This window comes from Neophocaena asiaeorientalis, unplaced genomic scaffold (genome assembly GCF_003031525.2).
Source record: "Neophocaena asiaeorientalis asiaeorientalis breed wild unplaced genomic scaffold, Neophocaena_asiaeorientalis_V1.1 scaffold478, whole genome shotgun sequence".
Lineage (NCBI taxonomy): Eukaryota > Metazoa > Chordata > Mammalia > Artiodactyla > Phocoenidae > Neophocaena > Neophocaena asiaeorientalis.
This window is the reverse complement of record NW_020173200.1, coordinates 1995505-2002670: the sequence shown is the minus strand read 5'-3', so window position 1 is coordinate 2002670 and position 7166 is coordinate 1995505.

The following is a 7166-nucleotide window of genomic DNA, read 5'->3' as shown; positions in this document are numbered from 1 at the left end:
TAGGAAGAAGTCACTCATTTTTTATTTTCCTGAACTGAAACTTGTGCATAAACATGTCCCTGTCACTCAAAGGCATGACAGTGCTCGGACATCCCCTCCCTGGGACACCTTCCCGGAGCCCCTCCCTTCCATAACACCTGTGAGTTTCCCTGCCAGTCTCTTACCACGTTTAAATTTAGTCTTTATTACAATTTGCGCTAACCCCTTACCGGGCTAGACTGTGAATTCTCTGAGGCCACAGTCTGCGCCTTGTTCTGTGTCCTCAGAGTCTCTCACACGGAAGATGCTAAATAAATATTTGTTGACTTTGTAGAATTCCCGTGGGCTGACAGGTGAGTGGATGAAAGGTGAGGGCGTGGAGTTTACTGTGGAAGACTTTATCAAGAACCTTGGCAGAGAGAAGGACAGACTCATGGTTGCTGTGGGGGATTTTGGGGCAAGGGAGGCAGTTTCAAGATGGCAGAGACTTGAGTTAAGCTTCTTTGGTTGCAAGCAATGGAAAGGAGTTTTGGGGGTGAATTAAAGGGACAAATGACTCAGGAGGGCAGGAAGCAGGTGGTCCCAGCTGCCTGAGGTCAGGCATGGGACCTCTAGTGCTTTGTCATTTATCGGCACTTATGAGGCTCCATGCCTGGGACTGCCAAACTCTTGATTCTGGGTCTCAAGTATTCAGGTGCTTGAATCTGATTGGTCCAGCTTGAGTCAAGTATCTACTACTGTGGGGCTTCCCTGGTGGCGCAGTGGTTGAGAATCCACCTGCCAATGCAGGGGACACGAGTTCGAGCCTTGGTCCGGGAAGATCCCACATGCCGCGGGGCAGCTAAGCCCGTGCGCCACAACTACTGAGCCTCCGTGCCACGGCTGCTGAAGCCCGCATGCCTGGAGCCCGTGCTTCACAAGAGAGGCCACCGCAATGAGAAGCCCGTGCACCGCAACCAGAGACAAACCCACGCACAGCAACAAAGACCCAACAAAGCCAAAAAAAAAAAAAAAAAAGTATCTACTACTGATGCAACCAGTTCTGACCAGTGGGGGCAGGCTCCTGTAGTCCACTTGTGATTTGGGGAGCCCACCTGTTTGTTCCAGGTCAGTCCCAGCCAGAAACGGGGAAGTCGTCGGGAACCAGGCAGCCACTCACATGTGTCCACCAGATGCAGTGTTAGCCTCTGAGGAAAGAGCCAGTGGAGAAAGAAAGGGATGGCTGACTAACATAGAGGGGTTCTTGAGGAAAAGGCAGGGGGTCCAGGAGGGTTGCAGTGTAGGGTCCAGGGTGCCCGCGCCAGTGATGAAGCTGAAGAGGGGGATGCCGTGCGTGGGGATGGATTGCAGGGGAGAGATCCAGACATGACGAAGGTGTGGTACAGGGAACAGAGAGATTCCAGAGGTGTGACAGAGGCAGGGTCACATCTGGAAGGGATGGGGGCGCATGGCAGGGGTGGTTGACAGAACTTTCGGCTGCTGGACGTGGGGAGTAGGGAGTCAACGAAGCCACCCTGGTTTCTGACCGGCTGGCTGGGCACTTGAGGAAGAGCAGGTTTTGGGGGATTGAGGGTTCAATGCCAGACACGGGATTTCCAGGGGAGAGATGCCTGGGGCAGCTGGATTCACAGGGCGAAGGCCGGTCTGTAGATGTGGGCTTGGGACTCATTGGCAGTAGGTTCCCTGAGTCCCCGGGAGTGAATGAGATCACCAGGGAGGGGCCGGGGTAGTGGAGGCGCTGAGGTCTGAGCAGGGAAACACTGGCAGAAGAGGGTTCGACTGCAGAGGAGCGCGTGGCAGGAGAGCTTGGCGAGAAGCCGCCAGGGAGGAGGGGAGCCCAGCCCCAGCCATTGTTCCTCAGTCCCGAGACAGCTGACCCCCTCACAGGCCCGGGAGGGCCCTGCGTGGGCCCCAGCCCGAGAGCCTGCAGAGGAGGCTGAGTAGCAGAGCGTGTCCTGGCCTCTGGGGGAGGAGCTGCTGGGAACCCAGGTGGGTCTGTCCCCTGCCCTCATGCGTTCCCAAGGTCCACCTGGAGGGGCTGCCCTGCCTGAAGTTCGGGGCTAGGAAAGAGCTCGGCCGTCCCCATTTTCACATCTTCTAGGGGACTTGAGCCAGAACCTCTGAGGGATCCAGGAGGAGGTAAGGGCCCAACCCCAGATTAGAAGTCACTTTTCTGAGCCCAGCACCAAGAAGGGTTGGCAGGGAAGGCTTCCTCTCAGAACCAGCTGTGGGTGGCAGGAAACGTGGACCCTGAGAGCGGCCCTGCTGGATTCCCCTGAGGAATGGTTCCCACTGAGCTCCGCATGCCTGGCCCCAGGCACGAAGAGGGAGCACAACCTGGGTCCACAGGTTCAAAGGCCCGGGGATGCTGGAACTGCTGGGAGGCCTCCCTCTGGTCTGCCCTCCTCTGGCTTCAGACCCTGATCCCAGCCCGTCTCTGCCCCCGGCCCTGCACCCTGTCCTTACCCCTCAGCAGCTGGTATCACCTTCTCTTCCCAGGGAGCCCCAACCCAGACCTGACTGCAGAGGACAGCCTAGCTTCCTGGCTGCCTCATCCTGCTGCCCCCAGAGTAAGGCCACATCCACGGTCCTTGTGTGGAGGCCAAAGACAGGGGTCACATAAGCCACGGACGTGAAGTTGAAGAAGCCCAGCAGAGCAGTAAACTGCGTTGAGAGCACAGACTATCTGGATTCAAATCCCAGTTCTGCATCTACCTGCTGTGTGACCTTGGGCAAGTTACTTACCTCCTCAGCGCTCCAATTTCTTCTCAGTAAAATGAGGATGATAACAGTACTTGCCTCACACGGTTTTAGAAGGATTGAATGAGTGACGTGGAAAGTAGAACCGAGCAAGCATCTGCAAGTATTAGCCATATCTGTATGGGCACCGCCGGGGCAATTGCTCCCCGGGACAGGTGATCAGTCTTAATCCTGAAGGAGGAGCTTGCCATGCCTCCTCCTCATTCTCTCCAGGCTGGGATTTGAACTTCTCTGTTTCCCAGGACTCAGGTCAGAAGATCCAGTTCAGAACAGCAAAGGACTTGAATTAGAAGTCCTGATGCCGTAGAATATAAAAATCATGACAACAATAACAATAATACCGGTGTGTTAGCACTTCCTGACAACCTCCCTGCTGGGCAGGCATCCCATTTTATAGACTGAGAAGTTGAGGCTCAAACATGTTAACTGCAACTTGCCTGCTTCACTCAGCAATAACGCCCTCATCTCACCTCTAAGTCATGATCAAACAGACCCAGCGAAGGAATCTCCTGGTAGCTGGACTTGTTCCCACCCTGCCTGGGCTGGAGCCCCTCTGCCCCGTGTGAATGGGGGCCAGGAAGTTCCAGGTTTGGGAGAGCAGGCTGTGAGGGTAGAAGTGGTATGTCCCATCCCTGGCTGGGGAGGGGATCAGAGTGGGCCGTTCTCTGCCATGCCCAGGGCAGTCTTACGTGTCCCGGGGAGCAGTCCGGAAGGCAACCCAGTCAGTGTGCAAGAACTGAGCTTGTGTTGGTCCCCCGAGGCCCGGAGGAAGCTCCTCGAGGGGGGCCTGAGGTCTCAGGTGGGGTGTGACTGGATATGATGGAAGGACCGCCTGGACTGGAACACATTCGGAAATTTCAGGAACGTGTTCTTCCAGGATCCAGCATCCAGGTGGCCCAGGAGGAACATGTGGCAGGTCTCTCTCCCTCCACCTCGCCTGCCGCCCAGTGGGAGCTTCTAGGAGATCCAGACCTCTCTGTGCCGTCTCTAACAGCTCCTCTTGTCTTTTCCCCCAACCTCAGTTTAGATTACAGGGCCCTTTATGTCAGCCTCCCTCTTGCTAGTATCCTCAGCTTACCTGCCCTGTCATGTCACCATAACACACTGCAGGTGACACTCCAACCTGAGGCCTGCATCCCGCCCTCCGTGTGCTGTGGAGGAACGCCCCCCTCGCCGTCCCCCTTGCCCAGGCCGTGCTTGTGCTTCCGTTCCCGCCTGTTCTCCAGCCTCCCGCGGGCTCTCAAAGCCTTCAGCAACCTCGCTGTTCTCTTGGGCATTCTCGGCAGCAGCTCCTTAAAACGGCCTCTGCCTCACAGAGAGAGTAGTTGTCAGTTTCCTGCTACAAAACCCACAGACCTTCCTGTCCACATTCTTCCTTCTCTCCTATCAAAATAGCATTGTGAGCCCAATCCCTCCACTGTGGGCTCGATCCACCCGCCCCGCCTCCCCGCTCAGGGACTTGAAGACTGGCCTCTTCTCTGCCTTGTGTCTTCAACTTCTCTTTCAATCGTCATGGACCCATCACATCTGTCCCATCCTAAAACTCCTCCAGGTAGTTAGTCACAAAGACCTGTCGGTCCCACCTTCTGAGCAACCATCGAACCTGTCCTGTCTGACTCTGTCCCAGCAGCCACCCCCACCCTTGTCCGAGCCGCGTCGTCTCGCATCTGGAGGTGGCATCAATCCACCAACTGATTTCCCTGCCTCCATTTTTACCCCTTCCAATTAATGCTAATTGTCTTAAAATACAATTCCGGCCAGGCCATCCCTTTCCTTAAAATCCTTCTCTGGATTCCTCTTGGCCTTAAGAAACTGTGCTACCTGCTAGGGAGCCTCTGAAACCTGGGAGGGGCCCAGGGATCCCCCCAGCTTCACCCTTGCCTCTTGCCAGCTGATACTCCATGTTCCCACCACCCAAACCTTCTGTGGTTCCTCGAAGGAACCCATTCTTTTGTCTCTGGGCCCTTCTGAGATTCCTTCTTTCTGGGGTTCTCTTCCCAACCTTCTTGACCAACTGCTTCTCATCCCTCAGGGGCCAGCTGAGATGGCATTTCTGGGGCTGTTTGGTCATTTTTTTTTTTTTTTTCTGCTAAGACCAATCCCAGCTTCACACTGCAGCCAGTGAGTCCCCAATCCTATTCTGCTCAGAGTACCCCCCTAATTAAAATCTTTCCATGTTTCTCAGTGTCCCGAGGACAAAGTCCAAATTCCTCAGCTGGGTTGACAAGACCGTTTGACAGACAGGAGTAAAGGAGGCGTGATTTCGCAGGAGCAAGGTGGAGGCTTCCCACCCCGCGACTCTTATTTTCTCATGGCGAGCGAGGGAGGCCAAGTCGTCTGCAGAGAGCAGTGTTGGGGGCTGTGAGGGGGTGATGTTGTGGTGTGAAGGGAGTGGAGAGAACTTGAGGGCGCTGTGGGAGCAGCAGCTGGCCAGGGAAACAGTGTAACTGGTAAGCTGAGTTTCAGACCTGGTTGAGGTTGGTGATGGGGAATCACGGTGACACCAGGCTGTCCGGCTGTGCAGATTTCTCTCGTAGCTGGTCGGTGTGAGGGTTCATCCACGGAGGGGATTTTGCTGGGAGGGTGGGACCAAAGGTCAGGGGGCTAAGTTGTTGAGGACTCTGTCAAGGAGTGGGTGACATGATGGGTCACAGGATCTGAGCCAGATGGGAGATGAAAACAGAATACGCTGCTTTAGAGGGACAGAGAGAGAGCAGAGGGGCCAGTGGATGACTGGTTGCCATGGGGACCAAGATGGGGTTTAGTGCACAGCTTTGAGCACTCAAGCTGGAGGTGGGAGGTTGTGGGGGTCAGCTTTAGTGAATCAGGAAGTATTAGCATTTCCGCCCCACCTGGGCCTCCACCCAGCTCCTACCATCCTTCTCATGTTGTAGTTGGGTGTGTACATGCCGACTTCCACTGCCCTTTGGAATAGGTCCACAGTGTCCTCTGTGGGCACTAACCATGCTCTTCATCTGGCATCCTTCCCAGGAGAGCCTGACACGGGCCTGGCCTACAGTAACTGCTCATCTAGACATTTTCCTGTGTAACTCTTCCCCTCCCCCCGCCAATTTTCTGTGTTTCTGTTTTCCTTTAGTTTCTTAAAAGAAATATCGTGAAAGAGTCTAACCCTGTCTTAGCTGAAAAGAAACAGGATTTATCCCTGTTTAACAGGAGGAAGAGGCATTCTGTGGTCCTCTAATGGCCCAGGAATTGGGTGATAGTGAGAGCTCCCTCTTGGGAGCCCGGGAAGAATGAGAGTTTCTAGAGAAGACAGTGCGGGGCCTCAGGAGGGAAAGATTCAGGGCCAACAGCAGACAATGGGCTAACTTCCCTACCCTGCCCAGTTATAGGTTGGTCTCACCAAGCCGAGTCCTTCATCTGCCCATCCACACCTTACTATGTGCCCAGGCCCGTGCCAGGACCGCCCGTGGTGGAGTCACGACAATGGTGCAGCGTGGCTGGCTCGTGGGTGTGTTGAGGAAAGAGGGAGGCCTGTGGTGTTGGGGAGTTTGCACACTAGCCTGCAAAAGCAAGGCGGAACCTCGGCACCTGAGGTCTCTAACCTGGATGCTGGGTGGAGGGTGAGACGGGGACCTAGTTCAGGGTAGAGAGGAGAGGGGCTCACATTTGAATATGTGGAGTCTGAGGTGCACGGAATTCCCGGTGCACCTGGACTTGCCCTATTCTCTCTGCTCACGTTTCTCCCTCCCAGGCCTGGCAACACCCTTTCCCTCATCCATTGGCTTAGTGTTTTCTCCAGGAAACTGCCTTGATCTCGGCAAGCCGAAAGCCATCTTCTCCTGTCAGAGCCTCTGTAGCTCCACATTGGACACCTGTTAGGCAACACGTCTGTCTGGCTTCCCGGCCTCTCTTGGTGCCCCCCGTGGGGCTTCCTATAATCTTCATTTTGTGAAGCAGCAAGTGATGGAACAGTAACTGGCGCTCTTGGGCGTTCCTCCAGTGGACCTCTGTCCTTGTCACACAGGAAGTGCCCCTGCCTCCAGAAAGGGAGATCCCTTCCAGGGCTGACCCCAAGCAGGCAGGTACTCTCATCCCCAAGCGGGCGTCCAACACCCCTCCCGTGCCTGGAAACCCAGAGGCGGGTCCGCCGGTGCTGCAACGACACAGAACAGGATGTTCTGGTTTCAGAGGTGGGGTTAGGAGCTGCAGCCTCCAGAGAAACCAGGCGATAAAACCCCAATACTTCAGGCTTCATCTGGAACCAGCACATAAGCAAATGAGGACTCACCATCCTCCCTGCCCACAACACCCTCTCCCTGGGACCAGAGACGCACTACCTTCCTGAAGCTAAGCATCCCCTCATCCCGTCTCCCCTCAGGCTTCCTAGTACCTATGAGGAGAGACCACAGGTCCGGCTGAGGATACCTTCAAGGCACCTTGGGTCAGCCTGAGGTAGGGAAGAT